Consider the following 27,610-nt stretch of genomic DNA (forward strand, 5'->3'; position numbering starts at 1 on the left):
TTTCCCAGCGGAAACCCGAAAAAGCGCACAATGGGTCAAGGCGCGCATTGTGTGCGCCCAGGCAGGCAGAAGGAGCGCAGCCCAGCACGGCCAAGTTCAAGGCCGGGCAGGGGGCCGGGCGGCGCGGGGATGCGAATGGGGCTGTGCGGGGCCTGCTGCGGCGCCCAGCCGGGGAGGGGGGCCGGGGGCTCTGCGTGCCTTTAGCCTGCACGGCCCGGTAAAGAGAAACACCCAGAGCCCCCTCGCAGAGCCAGCACTGGGGGCACTGCTGTCACTGGGGGGATTCAGTGTTACTGGATGCACTGGTGTGACTGGGGAGCGGCTGGTGCTGCTGAGGGGGAATGGTGTTACTTGGTGGGGATTGGTGTTGGGGGGGTTGGTGCTTCTGGGGGACTGGTGTTACTGGGGAGGACTGGTGCTATTGGGCAGGTGGGTGTTCCTGAGAGGGATGCAAAGGGAGGTGGGGGCATGGTGCGTCCCGGGGGGGATCCTTGTCTGGGAGGCCCGGGGGGGACACGGGCACCGTTCAGCCTCGCGGGGTGTTCAGCGTGTCTCTCCCCAGCGCTTCCTCCTCGCGGGCCCCGCGCAGGGAGCCCCCCGCACCCTCTCTTCCCCCTGCTCCTGCCGGCTCAGCGCGGCCCCCCCGCCCGGCTCCGCAGCCGGCCCCCCCGGATGAAGTGTGCGGAGACAGGCGGAGCGGCCCGTGGAAAAACACCATGGAGGGCCCGCACAAAGGGGGTTTTATTCAAATTTGTTTAGAGTTTAGCGGATTTGCATGAAAAATGTGTGAGAAAAGCCGGCTCCAATGACCTCATCCCCAGCTGCCATTAATGTTCAATTAAGTGCTGAATAGCAGCGGAGGGGGGACCGGCCGCGACGTGCAGAGAATCCAGGCGCGGCCGCGGACTGTGAGAACCGGCCGCCCCCCCGGCAGCGCGGCCGTCTGGCCCCGGCCGCCCCTCGCCGGGCACCGCGCCCCGACGGGGTCCCCGCCGCTCCCCCGCCCCCCGGGAGGTGCGCTGAGCCCGCGGGGCCTCAGCCGCTCTGCGGTCCCTCCCGCTCCGGTCACCCCCAGTCTGAACCACCCCCCCCCCCCGCCCTGCCGTGCGAGACTGGGGGGCAAATGCAGCAGACGCCCCCTCCCTGCGAGATCACTGCTGGCTCCTCTCCGCTGCAGCCCGGCTGGGGGGACAGGGCCCCCACCGCCCGGCCCAGCCGGGGCAGAGCCGCTCTCCGCCTCGCAGACGGTGTCAAAGCCCAAGTTCAAGTCCACGCCGAGGGGCTCTGCCCCGGGATTCCCAGCTCCTTTCCATCCTCCGCCTTTTGTTCGCCTCTGACAATTGCTCTTTATTTCCACACACCCCCAGCCTCACCGCCCCCCCCCCGCCTTCCCACACTTGGCACCGTTTAGCTGCCTGCCTGCAAACTTAACAACCCTGGTTCTTGGTATAAGCACTCAAATTACCCTTCTTTCTACGTATAAACATGGCCCGGGGTGCGCGGCTCTGCCCCGGGCGCCTCGGCTGCCTCGCAGCCGCCCCGGCCCCGAGCCCGGCCCCGGGCCCGCCGAGTCCCGCCGGGGCCAGCGGGACGTTTCTGCTCCGAGACCCCGCGGGAGCGCAGCAGGGAGGAAGCGAGCCGGACCCGCACCCTGCCCGGGCCCCCCCGGACAGCGCCCAGGTAAGGGACCCCCTTCTCGTCGGGGCCTCTGCTGCGGGGCGCGGTGGCACGGGCGGGTTTGGGGGGGGGGGTCGGGAGAGGGGGGGGCTCCCCCGGCGCTGCGGGGCGCGGATCCTGCCCCCGCTGCCCGGCTGCTGCGGGGACCGGCGCCTCCGCGGAGCCCCGTGCCGCCCGCTGCCCGCCGGGGCGGCCGTGCGCGGCTGCGGGGGGGCGGCCGGGCCGGGGCTCCGCGCTGCCCGGCTCTGCCCGGCGGGAGAAGTGGGAAAGCAGAGGGGCCTTCCCCAAACGTCCTGCGCCTCTGCCCCGGTCCTGCCTCTCTCCGCCCCCCTCGGCAGGGGAACACCCACCTCGGAGCCGGCCCGCGGGCACGGGGGGGACCCGGCCGGACGGCACCCCCGGGCCGCCCCGCACCTGCAGCCCGGCCCGGCGGGGGCCGGCAACCGCGGCCCGCTGCCCCGCGGCGGGGGGTGCCGGGGCCCCCGGTGGGCTCGGGGCAAACTCCACCCCTGCCCTCCGCCCCCCGCGCCCGGCCGGGCTGCGGGGCCGGGGCAGGCCGAGCAGGGGGCCGGCCCGGGGCGGGGGCGAGGCCGGGGCCGGCTGGGGGCTCGGCTGGCGGGGCGGTGGGGCAGGCCGGGGGGGCCCGGCCCGGCCGGGGGGGCAGCGCGGGGCCGGGGCGCTCCGCGGGCGGCCGATCCTTCCCCGGCCGCGGGGTGAAGCCGTTCCCCCGACCCCGGGCGTTTGGCTCCGGCCGCGGGCCGGGACCGGCGCTGCCCCGCAGCGGGGCGAGCAGCGGGCGCGGCGGTGCCGGTGCAGCGGGCGCGGGAGCGGGTGGCACCGCGGGCCCCACAGGCTCCTTGTACGGGACGGTGGGAGGTTTGACCCACCCCGGTGAGAAACTGCAATACACGCGGAAAAAAGCAAAAAAAAAAGCCCCAACCCGCCGCTCTCTGCTGCGACGGGTCTGGGAGCGGCGGCGGCCGCTGCTGGTGCAGGTGGCGCCCAGTCGGTGCTGGGATGAACTGGTCGCTGGGGGTGGGAGAGCGGATCGGCGGGGCCGCGTTTGCCCGGCAGCCTTGGGCACAGTGTGGCAGATTTGGTTTTAGTCTGATGTTATTTATTTCGGAGGCAATTTCGGGAGAAGGCGAGGGAATTAACCTTCCCTCCCGTGATGAAAATAGAGATAAGGGAAGGAGGGAACGAAAGCACGTTAACCGCGGGGGGTGCGGAGGTGACAAGATTTGGGGGAAGGAAAAAAGACGGAGATAGGAGGGTAAGAGGAGGTGAGGAAGCGGTGGGATGCCGCGTCCCAGAGCACCTGGGGAGGGAGGCAGGACGGGCTGCCCTTGCAAACCCACCCAAAAACAGCGCAGCGAGGCGGCACCCCGCGCAGGGGCCGCCGGCTGCGCAGCGGCACCGCGGTTTCCCGGCGATTTGCCGAGAAAACGTGTCCCCGAGGCGCCGGGGCCGGTGGCGGCCGCCTCGGGGCGGCTCCCGCCCCGCCTGGCCCCCCGGACGGCTGCCGGCCCGGCACCTCCCGGGAGGGCGACAGGCCTTAATTCGAAGAAAAGCACGTAGCAGCTTATAGCGAAATATGCTGTAATACAGGATAAAATATAGTATGATAAAATACAGTATAATATATAAAAATATATGTTGTTATATGTAATCCTATATATATATAAACAGTATAATGTGGTATAGACACATACGTCCGGCGCCGTTCCCGGGCAGTGCCTACTTGCCCCCCCGCCCCCTCGGCGGTGCGCGGCGGTGCGCACCATTTTCAGCGCCGGCGCTCGGTGTCCCCGCGCTCGCAGCCCACGCAGAGCCCGCGCACTGTGCGCGCCCTTCCCGTGGGGCCGCGCGTGGGTGCGGTGGCACCGGCCCGGCCGGCTGCTGCGCCCGGGGACAAAGCGGCTGCGCCCGCCCCCCCGGGGCCGCCCCGACCTGTGGCAGCGTCGGGCACCCCCGGCTATGTGAGGGCGGCTTTTTTGTTTCTTTTTATTATTTTGGGACGATTTTCCCCCCAAAAGAGCAGCACGCCGGTGCCTCGCGTGTGCGTCCGCTGCGCGCGGTGAGCGGCGAGGCTTTTCCATGGTAACGCGCTGCTGGAGCGGGCAGCGGGCGCGGTCACGCGTGTGCGGCTGCCCTCTCCCGCGGGTGTCCGCGGAGCCCCCCGCAGCCCCAGCAGAGGCCGAGGCGCCGGGGGAAGCCAGCCCGAGGCGCCGCTGCGGCTGGAGCGCGGCGCTGCCGGACCCACAGCGGTCACGAGCTGCCCGGTCTCCGCGCCCGCACCGAGGCGTCGGAGCCCCGAGGAGGGAGGAAAGCGACTTTTCCGCGAGTCGAGCAGAAACCAGAAATCCCCCTGCGCATGGAAATATCCCTTCTCCGGCGAGGATTTGGCTCGGGGCGGGGGGGTGGAAGGAGAGATGGAGGGGGGGAGGCGGGATGGAGCGGGGGAGGGAGGGAGGGGGGGGAGGAGGGATGGAGGGGGGGAAGGGCGCCGCGGCCCCGATTGGCTGCTCGAACACAAAATCCGGCGCTGAGTTTCAGGGGAGGGGGCTGGGTGGGCCCGGGGGGGGGCGCCGGGCGCTGCCGGGGGGCCGAGGCGGGGGCTCCCGGCGGCTCGCAGGGCCCCCCCCCCCGTCCCCCCCCCCCGGGCAGCCATTTTGTGGCAGTGCCTCGGCGGTGCCAGGCCCGGGCGGCGGGGCCGCGGCTCTGCCCTCCCCCGGCGGGGCGGGGGGCTCCGCGCCGCCGTGCGAAATGTATTACCGCGCCCGCCACGCTCGCCCATTGACAGAGATAAACATGCAAATGAGGCGATTTGCATGTCATTAGCATACAGGCAGAGCGGGGGGAGGGGCTCCCGTGTGCGCACTGCAGCGCGTGTTAGTGTGGCACCCAAACAGCCACTGCCGGCGCCGCTGCCCCCGCTCCCCGCCCGGGGCCTCGGGCCCCTGTGCCCGGCCTGTCCCCCGCCCCCCCCCGAGCCCCTCCCGGCGCCCCCGTTCCCGAGCCCGGCTGCGACCGGGGCCGTCTGCGCCGCCCCGGCCCCGCGGCGCCCCGGCGAGGCGCGGAGCCCTGCCCGGCGCAGCCCGCTCCCGGCGGCCGCTTCTGCTGGCTCGGCCCGCGCACGGGACGGGGGTCGGGGGTCCCTGGGTCCCTCCTCGGTGCCGCCTCCCGCCTCCCCCCTTGGCCGCCGTCTGCACCGGCACGGGGGGAGCGGCGACCGGCCCGGCACCCGCAGCCGCCGCGCGGGGTTTGCGCCCGGCGGGGCGGCTCGCACCGGCCTCGGAGGGTCCCCGCGCCCGCGGCCGTGCCCCCGCCCTGTGCGTGTCTGCACCCACGGCCGTGACCCGCCCTGCGTGTACCCGCACGCTCGTGTACGCGCCCGCGCCCCCGCCCTGTGCGCACCGCACCGCTCGCCCTGCACCCTCGGCGGCCGCGCACCCACGGGCGTCGGAGAGGAAGGGGCGAAGCTGCCCCCCGCTCCGCAGCTCGGGCAGGGGGACCCCCCCGGCCCGGCTCGCCATCTCCGCCGGGCGCGGCGCCGCGGGGGGGCCGTTGCAGGCGGCCCGGCCACCGCACCGGCAGCTTTTCGTTGCCCTGAGAACTGCTCCGGCTCCCCCGCACCTCGGGAAACGGGGGCGGAGGAGCCCGAGAAGGGCCGCGACAAGGAGAAAGCACCCCGGGGCCCGTTTCCTCAGCGTCCCTCCGCGCCGCTGCGCCATGTCCCCGTGTCACACGGCCCCTCGTTGTGAAACCAACCCGCTTCCCTTCGCCTGAGCGACTTCTCAGCTGCGGGAACAACCGAGCGGGGAAAGCGGCGCTCGGGGCGGCGGCTGCCGCGGCGATGCTGCTGGACGGGGGGGTATTTCGGAGAGGGGAGACCTCGCTGTGTGCCCAGCTGCCCCCTCCCCGGTAGCAGGGACACGTCCCTGCGTGCATGGGGCCGGCGCTTTGCCCCCGCACGAAGGGTCCCCGCGCCCCGGGGGGGGGGGGGGGGGAGGGAACGCGGAGCGGTGCGGTGCGGTGCGGGCGCTTCCGAGGGAAACGCGAACCGCGGCTCGCCCCGAGCGATGCAGCTCCTCTCCCGCTCCTCTGCCGCTCCGCTCCGTGTCCCACTGCAGGAAAGATTAAAGCGCCGACGAATTTGTTTTCCAAAACAATTTTTAAACTCTCGTATATATCTTTTCCCCGTGTGTCCTCCTGAGAGCGAGTGCACACGAAGCAACCCTGTAATGAATTCTTCCTGCTGAAAATTCCACCCAAATAGAGTTAATAGATTATTATTACAAATAATGCTGCCTCTTTTCCAAGCGACTCAATATACAATTGGAAATTAGGAACGTCGTTTTTTTTTTTTAATGTACCTGAAATATAATTTTCTTAAGCTTAGAAAACCCTTCAGAACAGCCCTCTGGGTAATATCGAGAGGTTCTGTCTTTTAAAACGACAAAAAATGTTAGGCTAAACCTCCAGGAGAAGCATTGTGGCAAGGACAATGCCGAGTGGGGCTGAACGTGTCCATGGGATGCCAGCTACGGGAATTATCTTTTTAATTTCGATCTCGAGTGAGGAAATTCGGTGACTCCCGGAGAGGCAGAAATAGCGATTTCGAGAGACCCAGGGACCTGCCGCCACCCCGCCGGCGAGACCGCGGCGGCAGCGAGGCAGCGCCCGCCCGCAGCGCTGCCCGCAGCCGCAGCCGCTCTCCCGGCTGCCCCGGGTTTTGCTGCGCCCGGTTCCCCGGGTGGCCGGCGGGGAGCGGCACGGGCAGCCCTGGGCTCCAAAGTCTGCAGCGGTCGCCGTCCGGTATCACCGGAAAGGGCGGCAGGGGTATGGGGGCAGCAGGATCCGGGCCGGCCCGGAGGCGCCGGTCCCGGGCTCGGGAGCCGGTAGCGCCTTGCTCCGCCGGCCCCAGGCGCAACCTGCGGAGCGCTTCCCCTCCGGGTCTGGGGCCAGCGTGGGGCCACGCCGCAGGGCGAGGGGGGAGCGGCGATCAACGAAGGAGCTGGGCGGTGGCGGCGGCGGGGCCGGCTCCCCGCCGCCGGGGCTGCGCGGAGCTGCGCGGGGCTCGGCCGGGGCTCAGCCGGGGCTCTGCCGCCGCGCTGCGCTGCGCACGACGGGGCGCTGAGAGGTGCCAGGCCGGGGGGTGCCCTCCCCTCCCGGCACCGGAGCGTTCCTGCGTCCCGGACACGCCGCGGAGGGCAGCGGGGCTGGAGCAGCCGGTCGCCGGTTCGTTACCACAGCTCTCCGCTCCCGTAACACATTTCCGCTCAGAGAGGTGCGTGTTGAGCCGGGATCGGCTCCCGAGCCGCTCCCAGACCACGACCCGGGTCCCCCAGCACGGCCGCGGAGCGGGGCGGCACCTGCGGGGCTTCAGCACAGCCCGACCCGACGGCGAGGCAACGTCCGCGGAGCGAAAGGACCCAGCCCTCGGGGCAGGATCGGGCCCTCCCTGCGGCGGGCGATGCTGACGGCCTGCGAGGCACCAAGCGTGCGGGTCCCGCCGCCCCCTCGGCGCCGGTGGGGAAGGGGGGGCAGCCTCGCCCCCGACGGGCGGCCCCAGCTCCCTCCCGCCGCACTGGCACAGGCCCCCGCGACCCCGGAGCTGGGGGGGGGCACACGGGCCGGGAGGGGTCGCCGCCCCCGGCAGGGCCAGGCCGGCGGTGGGAGGGCGCCGGGGGGGGGGGGGGGGGAGGGGGGGACGGGGCCGCGCAGGACGGCGCAGCCCCGCCCGCCTCCTGTCCAGGGTGCTGAAACCGCGCGCCGACGGCGGGGCCGCGGCGGGGGCTGCTGCCGGGCGCCCGTCGGGGGTGCCGGGCCGGGTCCGGGCGGGGGCCGCTGCGGCTGCCGCGCACGGCGGCGAGACGGGCCGGCAGCTGGAGCGGCCCCGACGGCTCGTTTCCATGCGCTATTCTTCCCCGATTTACTGCTTGTCACCGGCGGCTCAAACAGCGCTGCCTCGCCGCGGCGCCCTGGCGGCCCGACGGGCCCCGCCGCCCCCCCGGCGCAGCGCGCTGCCCCGCTGCCCTGCGCGGCCGCGGCAGCCCCGCCGGCTCCGGGGAAGTTCAAGAAGTTGGCTGGCCCCGCTGCCTGCGCGCAGAGCCAGCCCAAACACCGGCGTCTGCCCCGGAATATCTCACCGTCGGGGAGAGGGAGGGGGGAGACAGCCTAGAAAAAAAAAAAAAACAGGCCCCCTCGGGCTCTAATCTCCCATGCATCGTTACAACTGTCCGCAGTGAGGCGGGGGAGGCCGCGCTGCAATTAGCTATAGAGCCTCTCGCCTTGCAAACAGAGGGGCTCGGATTATTGCAAATTCATTTCTATTTTCCAGGCCAGCGCTTGTATTCTCTGTTAGCATAAGAATGGAGCCAGGCCCTGTGAACTCCTCCGACCTACTGACCCCTCTCCCCAGAAATGAATAGCAGCACTTTCCGTCCCCCCCCCCGCCCTCGCCAGCCTCTCCAGCAGACTCGAGCCACGGCCTAAATTCCTAATCAGGGTAATTTAATATATCTTAAGCCCCTGGCTGCTTTATTTTCGCTCCTTTTTTTTAGTTTGTTTTAGGCATTCACTGGCTCTCACCCCGTCATTAGAGATCCTTATTTGACGGATATAAGAAGCTGTTATGAGACTACAAGTCTCTTTTTATCTTCTAAATAAGCTGTGCTTCCCTGTAATTAGAATGGTATTCCCAGCCTTTGAGGCCTTTCAGGACTGCCTAACAAAAAACTCGCAGGAGATGAATAATCCCGAAGCACAAACTCCCCGTCCCAAGCAAGGAGCCGGGGCGGAAAGGCCGCACTGGGCCAGGGGCCGGGGGCGGCGGGCGAGCCCGGGGCCGGCGTGGGGCACCCACGCGCGGCCTCCCCGGCGCCGCCCCCCCGTGTCCCGCCCACGGCCTCGCCCGCCCCCCCGGCCGTCGGGGTTGCAGTAGGGCCGGTCCAACCCCTCGCCTCGCTTTTGGGTGTCGCGCCTGGAAGAGCAGCCAGGGCAAAGGCTGGTGTCCTGCTCCCACGCGAGACCGCGGCCCGCTGTGCCCGAGGCTGCAGCATGACAAGAACCTTTCCAAGACGGGTCGTCCCGGCCGTTTCCCCTCTCGCTCCGCGGTCGCCGCCCCGCTCCCGCCCGCCGCTCCCCGTGCCCGGGCCGGCGGGGGACGGTGCCCCGGACTCGGCTCGACGGGCGCCGCTGCGGCTGCCTCCGCGGGCGCGCAGGGGGCGCACGTCCCTCCGGGTTGGCTGCCGGGGCCCCGGGAGGCCGGGAGCGGGGGCCGCGGGGCCCGACGGGCGGGTGCTGCAGCTCCCCCGCGGGCCGCCCGCCCGGCCTCGCTCCCGGCCGCCTCGCAGACGCGGGAGCCGGGCCCCGACGGGGCGGGAGCGCTCGGCCGCGCCACGTGCGCGCCCGGCGGCCCTTCGCGCCGTCGAGGGGGATCCCGCCGGGGCGGCGCCGCTCGGCCCTCATTGGCCAGCGCGGGCTGACGACGTGCGGCCGCGCCTTGGCGATTGGCGGGCGGGAAGCGCGGCTCCTGCGGCGTCACGCGGCTCGAAGGGGCTTCCCCGCCGCCGGGGCGCCCCCTCGGCGCGGCGCCTCGCTTGCCCCGCTCCGGCCGGTTCCCGCACGGTTGTGGCGGCCCGACGGGGACCAGCGGCGGCCCCCCGACGGCCCGCACGCGTCTGCCCGCCGCGCACCCTCCGACGGCAGGACGCCACGGTGATGGGCGCAGGGTGCAGCCCTCCCTTCCCCGCCCGGCGTTGTGTCCCCGGGCAAAGGTGGCCCCGCTCTGGAGATTTCAGGAAAATATTTTATATATACATATATATAAAATAGATGTGAAAATGCGGGGAAAGTGGCTTTGGGATAATTAGCCTTCTTGATGTGGTTGGAGAGTTATCTAATCCAGAGGAGCCTAAAGGCATCATTACGGAGACAATATTTCAGGAAATCCAATTCATTGGAGCAAAAATATGACATTCATTTTGCTGGTTATGTTATTACAAATATCCTTCAAACCCGACATTTCGCGGCCTCCCCCCAGTTGAAAAAGAATAGAATAAAATAAAATAAAGTAAAGTAAAGTAAAATAAAATAAAATAAAGTAAAGTAAAGTAAAATAAAATAAAATAAAACAAAATAAAATAAAATGAAGTGACGAGACTAGGAGCCCCTGAGCCGTGAAATGGCTGCTCAGACCTGGAGGAGGCTGCCCGGAGTTCGACGGCAGAGGGGTCGCACCTCCTCTCCGGGAACCCTCTCTTCCCGAAGGTCCGGGGGGCTGGACGGGAAACGGGGGGGTCCCTTGAAGCTGGCGGGAGCTCCCGAGCGGGCGGTGGGAGAGACCTGAGCGCTGGGAAGGGTCAGGCAGAAACACCGGCAGGACGCACTAGAACAGCTCAGCGCTGAAGCCCGGCGGCTCCGGGGCGATCCCGCTTTGCGGTGCCGGGACGGGCACCTGCGCTGCCCCGCCCGGGGGCTGTGGCCGGGGTCGCCGCCCTCCGCTTGCCTTGCGCCCGCCTGCGCGCTATTTTCAGAGAGCAGCCGCCCGCGCTGCCTCCCTGCGCCGCAGCCTCGGAGGCAGAAACCGGCCGCGAGAGGCTGCGGTTTGGCGGACCCGGGGCTCCCTCCCGCGCCGCTTCTCCGCTCGCCTCCTGCGCCTGCCTGTGCGCGAGCTCCGCGCCCTGCTCCCGCCGCGAAGGCGGCGCAGCCGGTGCGCGGGCGGCGGCCGGGGGTGGGGGCAGGAACCGTGCGGCAGCGCCGGTACCGCGGCGTTTCCAGGCCCCCGACGGCCGAGCGGGGCCGAGCCCTGGGCACGGCTGCGGGCAGCCCGAGCCGGACGGGGAGCCCGGCCCGGCTCTGCAGCGGGGCCCCCCGGCCCCCCCAGTGCCCCTGCTGGCTCTGGCGCCGCTCGGGTCTTCCCTGCCCGGATCGAGCCCTTTCCCCCTCTTTACTTATTTATTTTATTTTTTTCGGCGTGAGGGAGAGAATCCGGGGGGCAGCGTGGCTGCGGGGCCGCGGGAGGTCGGTCTCTCGCTGCGCCGAGGCTCGCCGCAGCCGTGTCGTCCCAAGCCCCTTCAACGAAATCTGCCCGCGGGAGCGCCCCTCTCCGCCCTCCTGCGCGCAGCCCGCCGGGCAGGGTCCCCGCTCCCCGCGGGAGCAGGCCCACGCGTGACCGCCCTCCCCGCGCGTGTCCCGGCAGCGCGCCTCGGTGCCCCCCGCGGAGTCTTGCAAGAGACGGGCAAAACGGGGGAAAAAGTTTTCTTTCCCCTCCCTAGACGGCAAGGTCGGCGGGCAGCTCGCCGGGGCAGCAGGGTCCCCGGCCCGGCGCTGCGTGGGGCCGGCTTGGGCCTCCCGTCGCGGCCGCGCCGGCCCCCCCGGCCGGGCCGCGCAGGGAGCCGGGCTGCCCCGGCCGTCGGGCGGGGAGAAGGGGGCGACGGCGGGGTTTACGCCCCAGCCGCGCCCATCCCGCCCCCCCGACTCTGCGAGGTCTCCGCTCCACCTCGCAGCCTGATTGTTTTGTTTAATTAAACTCAATGTCAGTGTTAATTTTCCGCCTGGCCGGGCAGCCCTGCCTTTGCCGGGGCCGGCGTGCTGGTCGCAGAAGTCGGCGCGCCCCGTCGGGGCTGCGCCCAGCCCGTGCGGCCGCGCCGCGGCAGCCACGCGTGTTCGCGGCCGCTGCCTGTGGGTTGCGGGCCCCCCCGGCAGCGGCAGGGCCCGGGTTTCCCCGGCCATCGGCCTCCCCACGGGCGACACTGTGCTCCGAGGGCGAGCTCTGCGTGGGGCGCTGCTGCGGGGGGCGTTGGGGCCGCCCCGCCCCATGGGCATGCCCCGGTGCTGAAACGAGCTGGCCCTGCTCGTCTCGCGTGGGTGATCCGCTGGGAAACGCGGGGACTCGGCTGGGGGGGATCGTTCCTGTCCCGTGCTTAGGAAAAGGCTCTCTTCCCGAGGGCAGCCTTGGCTCCGTGGGTGGAGATGCACCGGGGAGGACCCCGGGCAGCCCCCGAAACCCACGGCAGCTCCGGGGATGAGCCACCTCCCCCCCAGAGATGCCCAGCCCCAGAGAGGGCGCAGGACCGCGGAGAGGGGAGAAGCCCCCTCCCACCTCCCTCTCTCAGCACCCAGCAGCGCGGGGCACTGGGACCCCCTCAGCCCGGGGCTGCCCCGTGTCAGCCCTGCCGGCAGCCGGGGATTGCTCTGCTTCGGCTTTCCCAATTCCTTTTTCCACCCCTCAAAACTTCTGGTCCCCCGCATCACTCCGGGTGACCCTTCCGAGGCGGCTCGGCATGCCTCCATCCGCCTCGCGCTCAGCCGGTGCGCGGTGCCCTCTAATCCTTCTGCTGAGACAAGCAGGGAATAACAAGTGCCCATTCACCTTCTCTCTGCCATTCATGCTTTCACAGTCCCCTCTCATCCTCCTTAGTCACCTTTTTTGCAGGCTGAAGAGTCCTAGTCTATTTAATCTCTCCTCTGACGGAAGCTATTGCATATCTCCAATCAGCCTCCTCATCCTCCCCTGCTCCCTTCCCAGCCCTGCCGGATCCTGCCAGAGAGGCAGAGATCGGAGCGGCACACGGCTCTCCGGACGGGAGCCCGCTGCAGGCGTCTGCGGCGGCCCAGCCGCGCTTTCTGCTCCGCTCTTTCGCGAGCGGTTTCTGACACGCTGTTTGCCTCTTGCCCCCTGCCAGTGATTGATCCGATCTTTCCAAAGATGTATCTGCAACGACTCGGAGCTCTCTTTCTTGCTGGTTATAGCTGTTTTATTGCTGTGTAGGCAATAGATTTGTCTTCTCTGTGCATGCTAGTTTGATTTTCTCAACACTGAATTTATTTCTCATTTTATGGCCGAGTTCGTCAGTACAGAGAGATCCTTCTATAACCCTCTATACAGTATCAGTTTTTACTTTCCCCTCAAATTTGGTATCATCAGAGGTATTGTCAACTCACTATTTCCCTTCCTTTTCCAATGCACTTCTGAACACGCTGAAGGACACAGCTCCTCGCTCATGCTGTCGAGGTGCCGGCAGTGACCTCCCTCCGCTGTGGGACCGACCGTGTTTTGTCACCACGCTTTGTCTCCCAACATTTAACCAGTTATTCATTTCCAAGCTGCTTTTTGAAATTCAGTTCTTATCAACAGGATCAGCCTTATTTACCAAACAATCAGATTTATCACTGTTTCTACTCGTTCTTTGTTACAATTTCTATGAATTTTCCCCATTAAACTCACAACGTTGTGATTTCCCGGACCCCCCGTAGGGCCCTTTTTTGGAAATTGGCTATCTTCCATTCCTCTTTACAAAGACCGATTCACACGGGAGGCTGAACTCCGGTTGCTGAAATAATCATTTCATATTTAAGTTCTTCTAAAAGCCTTGCATAAAGCTCATCCCTTGTTTCTATTTGTTTCTGTGCATTTGAGGGATTTGTGTTACAACCTTTTCTGCTCCTACCTGGAGCACACGCACCTCCAGCTTGCCCACTGTAAAGAAAGCCTCTAGCGGAGGAATTTCTTTAAGGTCTTCTTAGCAATCCCCAATGAAAGGAATTCACCTCGTTTTCTTCTTGGGCCGTCCCCTGTCCGGGTGCACGGGCTGGCCGTGTCCCAGCCCTGCAGCCTGCTCGGGAAAGCAGCCCTGGTGCTCTTTATTTGTTTCCCATTGGCAAATCGTTCCTGAAAAATCTCTTTTGCCTGCCTCACTGCGGTTTTACATCTGTGTTGGAGAGTTCATGCTCCTTTGTGTTTTCCTTAGTTGAAAACACACTCCACATTTCAATGCACATATTTACTTCCATCGTCTTATTTTGATGGAAGCTCTGCGTGGCCCTTTAAAGCAGTTTCGGTCTATGGTATACATTTATTAACGTAGTGTCTCCAACATCAGCGATTAAATCCCTTTGTCCTTCACTAAGTGGGATCTGTGAGGGCTCCCTCTCGCCGCGGCTCTCGGGAAGCTGCACGCCAAGGAGGCCGCGTTTGGCGGCCCGGAGCCGTGCGAGCCGCCCGGCAGCGCCGGCAGAGGGGCCCCTGCAGCGGGGACCTGCCCCATCTGCCCCGGCTTCGCGGGGAGCCGGGTCGCGGCGTCGCAGGTGGGACTCCTCTGCCGCGGCTGGGAGTCTCGGCAGCACCGGGAAAAGCACTCGGATTAGCCCCAAATGAGCAAAAATGACTATGCCACATTCGCGAGGGCTCATCCGAGCCTCTCCTAAGGGTCCCAGGATGGACGTGCCTGGAAACCCGGACCAGCACCTCCGAGCTCCGTTCAGGCCATTCCTCCTTCCCCCTTTCCTTGCTGGTGCAGGCCACCACTCCCATCCCACCGTCCCCCATGGGGGACAAACCCCGGAGGCAGGGAAGGGGCTGCGCTGGGGCAGAGGCAGGAGCGCCGCGGGGCCGGGCCCCTCGGGGACCCGCACGCAGCCGGCCGCGGGGCCAGAGCTGCTCCCCGAGGCGACAGAGGCCCTTGGCAAACGTCCATCCCACTGGCTCGACGGAGGTGCAGGTGTAAATTAAACCGGAGAGAGAAACGCACCCGCAGCGGAGGGCCCTGCACCATCGAAGCCGCTCGTAAACAAAGCCACTTGAGTGGAGAGCGTTCGGAGAGACCAACAGCCGCAGGAAACTGTAATTACGTTTAAATATTGTTAGCATCATTATCTTTTATCCGCGATCAGATTAAAACAATTATGGCATTTTCAGGAATTGTCCTGGCATTCTCTTGACCGGCGTTATCTGTCAGGCAGGAAATGTGATTTTCTCCCCGCTCGCTTGGAGGACCGCCAGCTGCGCGGCGCCTGCTCCCGCGCCGTCCGCCTCACCCTCGCCCGGCCGGGGAGCGCGGCGATGCGCCGTGGGCACCGGCTCTGCCCCGGTCCTGCCGCCGGGCAAACCCACCCGGCTCGGGAGCGAAGCGAGGGACAGTATGGGCTCGCTCGTCGTGGAGGAAACCTCCTCAGGTCCCACCGCAGAGGTAGGACGTGGCCTGGTCCTTCCCCGAGATCCCCCAAGGGCTCCGAATTTCCACCCGTTTCGCTTCCGTTATCACCTTTTGCTGCCTGGCCCGGTTTCCCCGGCCCTGCGGCGGGGCGAGCACTGAGGACGGCGGAGGCAGAGGGGAGGCACCAGCCCGTGCCACCACCTTCCCGAGCAGCAGTAGCGGCGCGCCGGAGTGAGTGGGCTTGGCAAACACTGCTGCGTGCCTGCGAGCCGTGGTGAGCAATTTAGCAGAGGAACTCATTTCGGGAGATCTAGTCTAAGTTAATTAAAGATGGCTGGCTGGGGTCATTGCCTTGGCAACAATTAAGGGCAGGAAAGATGCCTCATTAGTAATAGTTTTTAACAAAAAACATAATTTTTCATATCAAGACAATCCCTGGCACATAGAGGGGAAAAAAATAAAGATGCTTTCTTTAGGTCTTGCTCTCTGCCTATCCCCTGGTTGGTTAGCCCACGAGCCTGAAATCCCTTAGCAGGGGTAGGGCTGGAAGAAGAAGGGAGAGCGGGATGGGGAGGAAGGCTCCCACGCCGAGCCGGGGGATGGCGGCAGCCGGCGGATGGCGGCCAGCGGCACGGGAGCCTGCGGGGCTGGGGCGATGCGGGAGCAGGGATTATTTCGAGACAGCGATGGGGAGGAAGGGAGGGAGAAAAAGCCAAGAACTGGCTGTTGCCTTATTGCGACTCAGGGGCTTCATGCAGAAGCTGAAAGGTGCTTGTTTTGGGGGAGGTGGCACCAGGCCTTGTGATGGGACGGCTCTCGTCTGAGGGCTTGTCCCTCAACATTTCTCCACCAGGCCTTTGAGCATCTCTTATGCTAGCACTGCGGCCTGGAGACGCAGCCGAGCTGCCCCTAAATCCATGATACACTGCACCATGTCCCAGACATGGCACTTCCCGCACGGGGGGCACGTGGCCGTGGCAGGTTGTGCCCGGGGACGCGGCCACGCGGTGCGTTTTGCCTCTCCAGGCCAGGTCTCTGCTTGGCCTTTCCAAAAACGTGGTCCATGCAGCTCCCGGGCGGAGGCAGCCCAAGCCCCCAGTGCATCCTGCTCGGGCTGGAGCCCCGGGTGCTGAGGCCATGCACCCTCGGTGCCACCCGGCAAAGCTCACCCAGGGCCCACGAGCGCTCCTGCCCAGACCCAGGGCTTTTACCCCCTGCGCTGCCCCAGTCCGAGGCGCGAAGTTGGGGCCAGCAGGGACGGTTTTCTGCCTCCAGCGGTGCGTTTTTTTTTCCTTGCAACGCAGAAATCTTAATGCTGCTGCCTACTAATGCCAGGCTGGGCAGAGTAGCTTTATTTTCTCCTTAATTAACTGTCATCCTGTGATTGATCAATTAATGATGGAGCCATGGCTGTAATGCTCTGGAAGCCGATGCATGGTGCCGGGCCCCGGCCGCGCGCGCCTCCCCGCTCCTACCTGCTCCGGTGCCCCCGGCCCGCTCCCTCCCCCGGCGCCGGGGCCGCGCGGGCGGTAACTCCTCTCCTGACAGCGAAGGACAATGTGACGGATGGAATATCCCCTTCTCCGAGGGAATTCGGCCGTCTGCAGCTGGAGGGAGTTGGGAAGGGGAGCAGCGCTGCTGCCCTGCTGGCGCTCTGCCTGCCCGGGAAAGGGCTGGAGCCCGCGAGGGAGGACGAGGCTGATGCTCCTCTTCGGGGTGAACTTCTCCCCGCTGACCCGAAGAGGTCAGGCCGCGGCAAGGTGGTCAGCTCCGACGGAGCAGCTCGGCTTTCTGGCCTCCTCCTCCTCATAAAAAGTTGCACGAATGGTTCAAACCGGAGGGATAAATATAAACTCCATTCAGATATCCATAGAAACAGAGTTAGAGATGGAAGACCCCATGCAGCTAAAATCTTCCCCCTTCCCACACACTGCTATTCCCAGTGTTATTCCAGAGCATTTTATAAAACCAGTAGAGCTGGGCAGGGACCAATATAAACCACCGATACGGTGTTGCTGGAAAAAAAACAGAATCAGAGAATGCTGTTTCTGCTGAATAATTTAATCATTAATGTAGAAAAATCAGTATTATGTTGAAAACGCTACGAAGTTCTGCTTTGTGTGGATCGGCGCGATTCCGCACACGTGTCCACAGCTGAAATGGATACACAGGAATTCCAGCAGGAAAGCGGTGTACGGCCCGGCTGCTAATTATTGTTTCTTTCCCGCTCTGTGAAAAGTGCTGATATACAGATTTGATGTGCTGAAAAGCGTCTGGCGTATTGTCATGTACCAGCCCATTTCGACTATTCAACAGATGTTGAATACACCCCCTACGCACGCGCGAGTGTATACCTGCACCTACAACATCGCAGCTTGTTTGTCTATGGATCAGTAAAAACTATTGCCTGTTTATTCAGACAGTGCACTTATAATTCTGCTGTCTTTTAAAAAGACACTGAAATTGTACCAGAGTAAACCTGCCTCTTCTTAGGCTTGGATATGCTGGGGTTTTTTTGCATAAGCTCCAGATTTAGTTGTTTGTCTCATTATATTGTACACACATACACACATATACATATATAATCATGCACATACAGCCAGCATAAAACCTTATATAGTATTATAAACACAATGCTATTTTTTGAATTAAAGCTTAAAATTATTCATCAGAAATGGCACATATAATGTATTTACGCCTGAGAATAGTCCCCGACTTGGAAGCAACCCTTTGGTAAATGTCAATAATCAGCAACATTTCCCTACTTTCCCAACCCAATCAGGCATAATTTCTGCTGCCAATAATGCACATTTACAAAGAGGCGACGTTCGAAGCAGAGGCAGGTCTGAACGGCAAACGCGAGCTCTTTTCATAGCACTCATTGTCACGGTCCCAACGCGGCACCGGCTCTCCAAGCCCTCCTGTTTTCCGTGCCCGTCCGGCTGGAATTTTGTCAGCGGAGCGAGCGTGGCACAAGGGCTGCAAGGGGAGAGCGCGCGGGGGCCTGCGAGCATCCTGCGGGCAACGTGGAGCTGGTCCCACTCTCGCCACGCGTCCCCCCGTGTGAGCTTTCCTGGGGTGGCGGAAAGATCTATTTCTCCCATCCTAGTGTCAATGAAACAGGCTGGTGAATTAGATCCCCGGGTCTTTTTTGAGTGGGGAGTGGAGATTTCACCCATGAATGGTGCGGTGGCAACGCGGGCCATGCGGGGAGGAGTCAGTGCCGGAAAAATTGAGAAGGGGTTTGCAAGGGCTGAGCATCGCCGGCGCCCACCGGGCCACGCTGCTCCCGTCGCCCGGAGGAGCCGCGGGGGCTTTGAGGGGCTGCCGGGGCGGCGGAGGAGGAGAGGACACGGCGGAGGCGGGCTGGCACCGTGACCCCGCGCGGGGCAGCGGCCAGGCCACCGTCGCGGCCGCAGACACGTTGCGGCCGGCTCGTAAAGATGCTCTGAGCTGGAGCCGGAGCCATTTAAAACCAATTAATAAGCTGTAAAGTGCCCTGGCCCTCGTTGTTCATTAGGCAACCACAAAGAAACTTTATTTTAGAGTTACAGCCTTTTTTTTTTAGTTCTTTCTGAGCGAAACTTTTTAAATATGTAATTGGCTCTGGGAACCAGGACCCAAAGGGGTTGCGAAAGCAAGGGAAGCAATTGCCTTAATCAGTCCAACATCCCTGATTTATTTATGTATTTATTTCTATTTCAAAGCAGTGCTGCTCATCATATCAGGCCCTTTAGAAGCACAATTATTCTCTCGACAGAAGACCTAACCTAGGCTGTGATTATTTGCCTTTCTGAAAGGCGGCATTTCCCCATCAGCCGCCCTCCCCACGAGCGCACGCACGCACCCTCTCTTCTCAGAGACGCTTCACCATGTTGGGGAAAAAAAACAAAAAAAACAGACCCCCCCCCCCCAACCAACCGGCATTAGCGCTTAGCGTTTCTGCAGAGCCTTGCAGCTTCAAAGCACGGTACAAATGTTAACTAAATAATGCGTCTCCACGCGTTTCCCGCAGCTGCTCGGCGAGCAGCGTTAAATGAAATGCGCTGGGGCCCAAAAGGCACCGGAGGTCATTTGTGAGACGAGCGGGGCGGTCTCAGCCGGGGAGGGGGAGAGGAGGATGCTTTTTGGCTGGGGTCGGTACTGAGGTGTCTGCCTTGCGCTTTTTCCCCAAGGAAGGTTTTTATATTCCTCCTCGGGGCAGAAGCGGTGCCCGAGGGGGAGGCACGCGGCGGAGGGGCTCGGAGGAGAAGGGGCTGCTCGGCCTGGCACGGTGGCAGCTCCCCGTGGGTGCTCGGGCCGCCCCACCGTCGCCGGCCGTGCCGTTCGCTGCCCGTGATGCCTGACCAGCGGGACGCCGGCAGCCTGCCCGCCGCAGAGATACCAACCTGGTTTCCCGTGCACGCGGCTGGCCCGCAGACAGGGCTGCCGGAGCCCCGGGGAGGAAAGGTCACCCCGCCACGGACGCAGGGTCCCCTTGTCCCCCTGCCATTGTCCCTGCCAGGGCCTTGTCCCCCCAACATCGTCCTCACGAGGGCCTTGTCCCCCCTCCATCATCCCTGCGAGGGCCTTGTTCCCCCACTGCCATTGTCCCTGTGAGGGCCTTGTCCCCCCCTGCTGCCATCTTCCCCTCCAGGGCCTTGTTCCCCCACTGCCATTGTCCCCGTGAGGGCCTTGTCTCCCCCGGCATCAACCTCACAAGCGCCTTGTCCCCTCATCGCCGCCATCGTCCCTGTGAGGGCCTTGTCCCCCACTTCTGTCATCCCCATGACGACCTTGTCCCCCCCCAACGCCATCGTCCCCTCCAGGGCCTTGTCCCCCCCACATCGTCCCCACCAGGGCCTTGTCCCCCCCCACCATCATCCCCACGAGGGCCTTGTCCCCCTGCCGCCACTGCGGCCTCATCCCCCCATCCCTGGGCTCCCACCGCCGCCCCCAGGTCTCTTCCCCCCCCATCGCTGCCGCGGCGGCGGTGAAGGCGCCCGTGTCACCCGGGGGCTCCCAGGGCTTCGCCCTGCCATGCCTCAGGCGCCGGATCGGCCCCGGGGCCGTGGTTTCGGAGCCGCCTCTCCGGAGGCACCGTCCCCCCCCTCCCGGCAATACGAGCCGGGGGCCACCCCGACACGGCACGGCTGAAATTTCGGGATCCCCTGGACAAAAATCTCCAGCCGATCCCGCGCGTGCGAGCCCTGTGCGCTCAGAAAAATATTTTTGCAAGGACGGGGAGGGCGGCGCTGGCTGCTTGTGGCTTATTTTTAAGGGGAACATTTTTTAAAAATCTTTTTTCCTTCCCCCCCCCCTTTTTTTAAAATAAAACGGGCTGCTCTTTCTTTTACCTTTCAGTAATCTGTGAAAATAAAAAAAAAGAAAAAAAAATTCATTTGCAACGCGACCCAGATTTTAATAGCGCTCTCCAGTTAATGACTCTGGGCTTTGTTATTTTTTTTTGGCTGAACTCACTCCTTGAATCTGGATCATAAAAATAGTTCTGAATGGTTTTCCGGATTTTTTTTTTAAATACTCCTGACAAACTCATTGTGTTGTGTATCTGAATGGAGATTAACATCCTCTTCATCTTGCACGTAGCTCGCAGAAGCGTATTTTACCGTTATTATATAAAGCTAAATTTTGTAAAACAGAGGGATTTAAAAATATATAATTAGCACAAAGCTGGAGCTGGGTCTCTCTCTTCTCAGGGTGATGTGTGTAAAAAAGCATTTTTCCATGTAGTCTAGGCTAAGAATATTGACGTCTTCCTTCAGAAGTGACTCTTTCCCTTGAATTAAGCAACAAGGTAGTAAAGATATAGCATTTATAAGCTAAAAAAGCAGGCACAATTTATTAAACAGCTACAATGTGACAATAAATAATTTTAATGTCAATCAAAATCTGATTATTGTCACCGAAATTTGGATTGAAAAGATAAAAGCCTGAAAGGGAGAATTGAAATCAAACTAGTAGGAAGATTCTAATATCTTTGTTCCTTATGATAAATATTTTGGGTGATAGTCTAAAACATCTAATTCCTCATTTTGGAGGAAAAAAGGTTGAATGGGATAGGCTTTTAAGAAATTTACTTAGAAAATATACACACACTGGGGAAATGGTGAGAAGAGCTTTTCTGCGAGTGAGAGAGTGAAAACAAGCGTCTTTTTTTTAAAAAAGACTGCATTTCTTTTATTTTCTTTTCAGTGTCAGGCAGCGGTGGGAGAAGGACGGTTCTCACCACACGGACGGTATTCACCCTCCTTCCTCCCACCTTGCAAAAAAGAAAAGAAAAGAAAAAAAGGGGATATATTGGCCAAAGCCCAAACGTGAGGCACAATGGGTGAGAAAGCCCCGAATTAGGGACAGGCATTTATTCACGCAGCAAACTTCAGACGCCAGGGAGCCTCTCCCGCAGCAGGAGCCGGGCTCGTCCCCGCGCGGCCGGGGGGAATCGCTTCCAGGCGGCAGAGCCCGGGCACGGCGCAGAGCAGCCCGGAGCACCGGAGCGCCCGGAGTCCCTGGAAATAAGGGGCGGATGCAAACACGCAAAACACCAGCTTTTTCCACCCAGAAAACCTCCCAGAAATTTTGCAGCGTGGTCCAAGAGCACTGTAACCAGAGGAAATAGGGGTTGCTTTTAAATCTGGGAATAAATCAATCGTTTTCCAGCCCTGCCGCACTGAAGCCGCTCTGGGGGCGAAACCCGGCGGAGAAACGCCCGGCGCTGGTGCTATTGCCCCGGCAGCGAGCAGGGGCGAGTGCTCGGTGCCGGGGGGCCCTGGTGCCCCTGGGAGGACGAGGAGCGATGGGCGCAGGGGAAGGAGAGCGGGCAGCACGGTGCTTGTCTTGGCACCGGGGCCACATGATACTTGATTTGGGGACCTAATACACTAATATCCAACCGAAGTGGTTGAGGCTGAAATTGGACTGCTTGTCTGCGTGTCTCTAGAGCAACATTTCAGATATGAATTTGTTTTCTGCATCCCAGTAATGCCTAGTTCTTTCTTGAGACAGAGCTCCCAATTCTTTCGCAAGGATCTGGGTGCATGACATGCACAAATAAATATCCATCCATATAAATATATATATGGACGTATGTACCCACATTATACATATATATATGCATGTGTGTGCATCAGTTTAGCAACCAATATTGGCTTAAAAAACTTCCCACGAGAACAGCCACGTATTAAGCGTGGGTTGGCACCCGGGCTGTCTAAGTTTGTCCTCAGAGCGACTGATGGATGGACAAGGTGTAACCATTCAGGGCTGCACGGCTTTAATCAGCAGGCGCCCGACAGTTCTCGGGTGAGGAAGGGACCTGGCACTGGGATTCTTTATTTGTTATAAATCATATCTGCAAAAGCAGGGAAAAAATTAAATCTGGGGGATCACGGTGCCTTTAGTACCAACTCAATCCCTGCGCAGGGAACAATGCTTTGCCAGCCCAGGAATAAATGACACCGCACCTAATGGCTCTTATCCCTTCTCTAGTGCCTCCAATTAGGCAGCTTTAGGTTTTTAAAGACACAGCCATGGTGGGAAGCAGGTTCTGGGCCTGATGCTGATTTTATTGGCAGCAGCAGTGCCAGCGAGCGGGGTGGAGGCCCTGGGACTTGCGCCGGGGCGGTGGGGAGAGGAGGATCAGCCCCAGCTCCCCGAAGCCGCTCGGCTTTGCTAACACCCTCCGGTCGCCAGCTCCTCTCTATGCTCAATTGCACAGCTCACAAATGGAATCGCTCTCCTCGCTGTGTTTGTGGCCACGGGAGTGGAAGAATTACATTGGGCTGAAAATAGTATTTACTTTTACTGATTGAAAAATAGATGTTTGAAAAAAAAATGCAAAAGCAGGAATTGAAACTATAATTACAACAAACCGTATGTAAACTCCCAGGTAAACACTGATTATACTGTGTCATTTCAACCAGACTTTATTAGCGAGAGGAGAAGAGAATCTTCTTCCTCCAGCTCAGCCTGCGGAGAGCATCGTGCAGGGGGGTTTCCAGGGAATCCATCTGCAGAGCACTTTCTCACCCTCAAAGATCCCGTGTTTACGGCCTGATCCTGTCACGCCTGCATGGCTTCCCTCACTTCGGTGCCCGAGGGCGGGCGGCACAATTCCCCTTGCACCCCCGCGCCTCCGGGTGCAGAGCTGGCTCCGGGGGTGCCTTTGGGAGCTGCACCGGGGGATGCAGGGGCTGAGCCGCCCTGTCCGGTCCCTGCGGCACCCCGCGTCCCTGGAAGCACACGTTTGGGGAGGAACGGCCGGCACGCTGCCGCAGGGCGTGAAAAACTCCGGGGGCGATGGGGCAGGCTGCCTCGGCGAGGCTGCCCTTGGCCCCGTGCTGGTGACGGGCGCTGCACGGAGCGGGACACGCCGGGCTGCTGGTGTGGCTCGGGGGCAAACGTGGTGGCCGGTGAAGGGGGGAGGGTGCGGGGCACTCCAGAGTGGCCAGACGAGGAGGAGGAGGGCGGCGAGGAAGGATGGCAAGGTTGGGGCAGGCAGTGCTGAGGCGCTCAGCTGCCGTATTCCCCGGGCAGTTTTGAGCATCCTCGCCCCAGCGGCGCAGCCCATCGCCGGAAAGCTTGGATGCAGGAGGACGAGGGCTGGCCAGATTAGTCCTTGGGGAATGGTCGGGAGAGGCAAGGAGCTGCTCATGCCATCTGCGAGGCCCCGGTGGCCCAGACGGGCTCCTCCTTGCCTGGGGGGCCGCGTCGTTCCCCGGGAATCGTCTGCCCGGCGCCTGGCGCCAGGCGAGCACCAGCTGGCCTGGAGCAGAGGGGCGCGCGCGGCGGCACGGTGTTCCCGTGCTGGCAACACGGGCGGAGGCCTGCGTCGCGCGGCATCTCCCTGCGCTCGGTGCCGGGCTGCAGCGGAGCCGGGGATCGCTCCATGCTGGCCGCGGCTCTCTCCTCTGCGAAAGGAGATGGAGCGATGCCACCTCGCCGGCCGGCCGCCAGCTCTGTGCCCTGTCACCACCAGGACACCCCAGAGGGGACCCCACCACCCGCAGCCGGCTGGCAGCATCTCCTTTGTGGGGCATGGATAAATATCCTGGCTGCTGTTACACCAGTTTTATTGTGGAGGGCTTTGGGGGAGACTGGGGAGGAGGAGAACAGGGAAAATACAAATAACATGGTTAAAATGCCAGGTATCATCATCACTTATACAACAGGGATGCGAGGCCCGGCCAGGTTTACAGCTTTGCCATAGTGGCACCCTGTGGCAAAACGCATTACTACAGCTGGCGGGGGCTTGGGCAGGCGAAACCAGGCCTGGGGGACCCTCGTGCCGGGGTGCCACATGCAGCCGCCTGGGATGCACACCCGGGCCACCGCAGGGCCGGAGAGGACCCAAGCCGTGGCCATGGCCGCCTGGGCCACCCCGCGGCAGGGCGAGCTGCGTGGCCTGCAGCGTCTGTGGCGGGGCGGCCGCGGTGGGACACGGGCTCCGGATGACGTTCCAGCAGGAGCTGAGGAGGGGATCTACCTCCTGCTCGGCAAAACCACCTCCTGCTCCTTCCACATCCCTCCCCGCCGTCCCCGCAAAGGGCAGAGCACCAACGCAGCCCGGTCCTGCAGACCCCAGAGGTGGCCTCAGCCGAGCATCGAGCCCCCGCGACGCCGCCTGCCCGGCCACGGGACACCTCTCTGTGCCCGCCAAGGGACACGGCGCGCTGTCGTTCAGATGCCCCGCAGGTGCAAAAGGCCCCCGGTGCCCTGCCCGGAGGAGAGGGCAGCAGGGCCGGGGCGCGCGGGCTCGTGCACGGGGCTCTGCGGGCGGAGGGCGGCGCGCGCCGAGCCGCGTGCGGCTGTGCGGCAGCGCGGGGGAGTGCGTGTGTTGGTTTTTCCCTCCCGGAGCAGACGGAGACTGACACAGGGAGCTCTTTGTCTGCCCGCGCGCCTGCCTGTCACGGCTCCCGGCGTTTCCAAGCCACCTTGCGCCGCGCGCAGCGACTTTGTCAGGAGCTGTCTCGGAATTTTAATGCGCCTGATTATCGAGCCGGCGATGCAATATGCAGAGCTCGCCGTACCCCTTCTCCACGCCTCTCCTCGGTGCCATGGAGAAATAAATAACCGAGCCGCGCCAGCCACCCCCAGCCTGCAGCAAATCACTCGATCGCAGGCCGAACCCGGCTTGATGAGCTCCCGTTGGCCAGGGACGTGGCTGCTGCCCTCCCGCGCGGCAGCCAGCTCGGTGCCAGCAAGCCACGAGCCGCCGGGGAGTGAACTCCCGGAGGTGGCGAGACGCTGGGTTGGGGCAGGGTGGCAGCCTGCAGAGGTCTGGCCACCCCAAGCTGTCCTCTGGCCCCGCAGAGGGAACGTCCAGGTGGACACAAGGAGAGCGGGGTCCTGCTCTGGGGCGCTGGTTCCCGAGGTGGGGGCACCTTCATGTGACGTCTCCTTTGGGACAAGTTTCAGCAGCCCAGGAGAGAGGCCCGGTGATGCTCAGCCTTTGTTTCTTCCTCCCTTTCAGCCCTGCTGTCTCCAAGGAGCTGTGGGCCAGGAGGACGGGTGAAACCACCTGGGGGGAACCCCTGAAACTGAGAAAAGACGAGACCAGAGGCCTGGCGCCCCGAACAGGCAGGTGAGAGGGGCCATCTGCAGCTGCCGTCAGTGCCCAGCACCTCCAGCCGCCCCTGCACAGAGAAAAGAAAATCCCAAATGGGCTTTTTTAGGGCTGAGCTGGAAAGCCCAAGGACATTTCAGTCTCAGCACAGTGAGCCTTAGGGAGTCACGGGGACACCTCTGCAACACCAGCCCAGGCCAAGCTGGATCCAGCGCCTCGGAGTTTGGGACTGGCACGGGGACGTGCAGAGCGAAGTGGCACTGGCTGAAATGACGAATGAGGAAGAGGAGCAGGAGTTATGGGAAGGGTCACCTTTCCCTGTGGAGACAGTTTAAGAGATGGAAAAGTCCATGTAGAGGAGAAAACCAGGAAGGACACAGAGCTGAGAAACAGGAGAAAGCTGCCTAATGAGCAGAAAGGACCAGGAGATAGCTGGGGAGATAGCCATGCCACCGAAGAGAGCATGAGGGGGAGTTATTGACACAGAGGGCACATTGCTAAAAATTAAATCTATCCCTTCCTCAGCTAGTGTTGACAAAAGAGGACGGGTAGGAGCTATCACCACCAGACACATGCATCCCAGGAGAGGATGAGACCCCAGAGGATACTGGGCATCGGACTGGTGCAAGAAATCAGCTTCTCTGTGGGTGCAGGCAGGCTCTGCCCTGGGTGTCTGTAGGAAATAAATTCAAACCCTTGTTGGAAACTGGGGGCCATGTAGGCTGGAGGGCACCCAGCGAAGCACCAGCACCTGCGGGCACCAGGGAGGATCCAGGAGTGCTTCTGGCCCTCATGGGCACCCCCTGAGCACGAGGGGAAGCACAGGGCCACATGATCAGGTGGGAGAAATGCCACACTAATTGTGCATAAAACAGTGTGATAACAACAGTGGTGCTGCAGAAAAATGCACCAGAACATGAGCTCAGCTGGCAGGGCTTCAAAACCCTCCAAAACTCAGCACATCCAAAACCAGGTTGTGGAAGACGAGACACCGAACTCCTCAGCAAGGGGATGGGGGCTTCTGTCCGTCAGGCTCGGCCCAGGGATGCTCCGACCTCCGTGAGCCCTCACTGCAATACCAGCATTTACCGCCTAGAGAGCCCAGCCAGCCCGCAGCAGCCGGCGATGGCGGGAGGCAGCGGCTGCTGCGGCAGGGCTCGCAGCCTGGACGTCCCCACGTCGGTGCCCGGGAGCACGACACCACCGTGGCATTTCTTGCAGCACGGCAGTGCGAGGGAGGACGCGCTTGCAGGGACAGAGCAGCAGAGAGGGGAAAGGGAATACTGCCGAGGACTGACGCCACTGCTGCGTCCCGCCAGACAGAAGGGGACCACCGGGCACCCAGCACGCGGGGGACACCAGCGCCCCAGCACCGAGAAGCAGCAGAATAAAGGTCCTCCGGTAAAATGTATGAAGCAAGGGGCGGTCTGAGCTCAGTATTGTAGGCAGCAGAGAAAAAACGGTCCCAGAGCACCTCCGGATCCACCCCAGGGCGCTGGGCAGGCGTCTGCAGCTGCGGTGTCACGAGCGGGCGTGGGCCGAGAGGAAAGAGGACGGAGCGGAGGAGCCGGTGGCTCCGCGCCTTGTCCGACACCGACTGCGGAGCAGCTTTACGGGTGCCCTCACCCGCTCCTGGGCACGGCATGAGCAGGCTCTCCCGGCCTGCCAGCCCGCAGCAGCGCTAAGGCTGGAGGAAGCAGGAGGAAATTACAAGCTGCTGAGTGAGAATGAGGCCAAATTGAGAGAGGAATTGGGCATTTTTGCAGGTTACGAGCGCAGGCAGAGTTTCAACAGTTGATGCTAAAGAAGTTCTGGGAGTGATAGACTCTGGGTTTAAGCTCATCTTGAGCTAGCTGGGGTTAGGAGGAGACTTCACAAGGGATGTGCTGTCAGAAAACCCTGCCATGTCGTCCCAGATCCACTTCCAGTGGGAGCTGACACGTGTCTACCGACTTCAGAAGAGTCAAGGAGATTTAAACTGGCCAAGGGTTTGGCAGTGAGAGATTAGGCTAATATTTCAGTGCTTGAATAACTCTAAGCGATTGGATCACACAAAACCAGCTCTTGCAAGGGCTGTGGTGCCCTTCTGTGACCCGGAGGGGTTTGATGGGCGATGCTGGAAGAGCCTGTGATCCCAGGACGTCACTGACTGTGCCCCAGGAGCAGCGCTTCGGAGAGGCTGTGAAACTGCGAATCACAGGGGAAACGTCTCATCGGGGCTTGAAAACCAGCTTGGTAAAAATGGAGCAGTGCAGAAGGATTAAAAACTGACTATTTGAGCGGGTTCTGCTGGGGATATTTATGATGTTTGTTAATGGTGGCGAAGGCAGTGAACAGCAAGGCAGTGCTGCCTGCCAAGAGTGTCGAGCTCCTCGGGTCCCAAAACCAAAGGTTTGGGGAGACCGTCCACATTTAGCTTTAAGGCACTGATGGG

At 62.5% G+C, this 27,610-nt stretch overlaps 1 long non-coding RNA gene across 1 annotated transcript; it reads left to right on the forward strand.

The window, feature by feature from the left end:
* The first annotated feature begins 1,633 nt into the window (after positions 1–1,633).
* Positions 1,634–27,373, forward strand: LOC135329333 (uncharacterized). The gene is made up of 2 exons (XR_010390706.1): positions 1,634–1,680; positions 25,084–27,373. It is a non-coding gene; the product is annotated as an uncharacterized LOC135329333 (long non-coding RNA).
* Positions 27,374–27,610: the final 237 nt, after the last annotated feature.

The sequence above is a fragment of the Dromaius novaehollandiae genome, chromosome 10, assembly GCF_036370855.1.
Source record: "Dromaius novaehollandiae isolate bDroNov1 chromosome 10, bDroNov1.hap1, whole genome shotgun sequence".
Lineage (NCBI taxonomy): Eukaryota > Metazoa > Chordata > Aves > Casuariiformes > Dromaiidae > Dromaius > Dromaius novaehollandiae.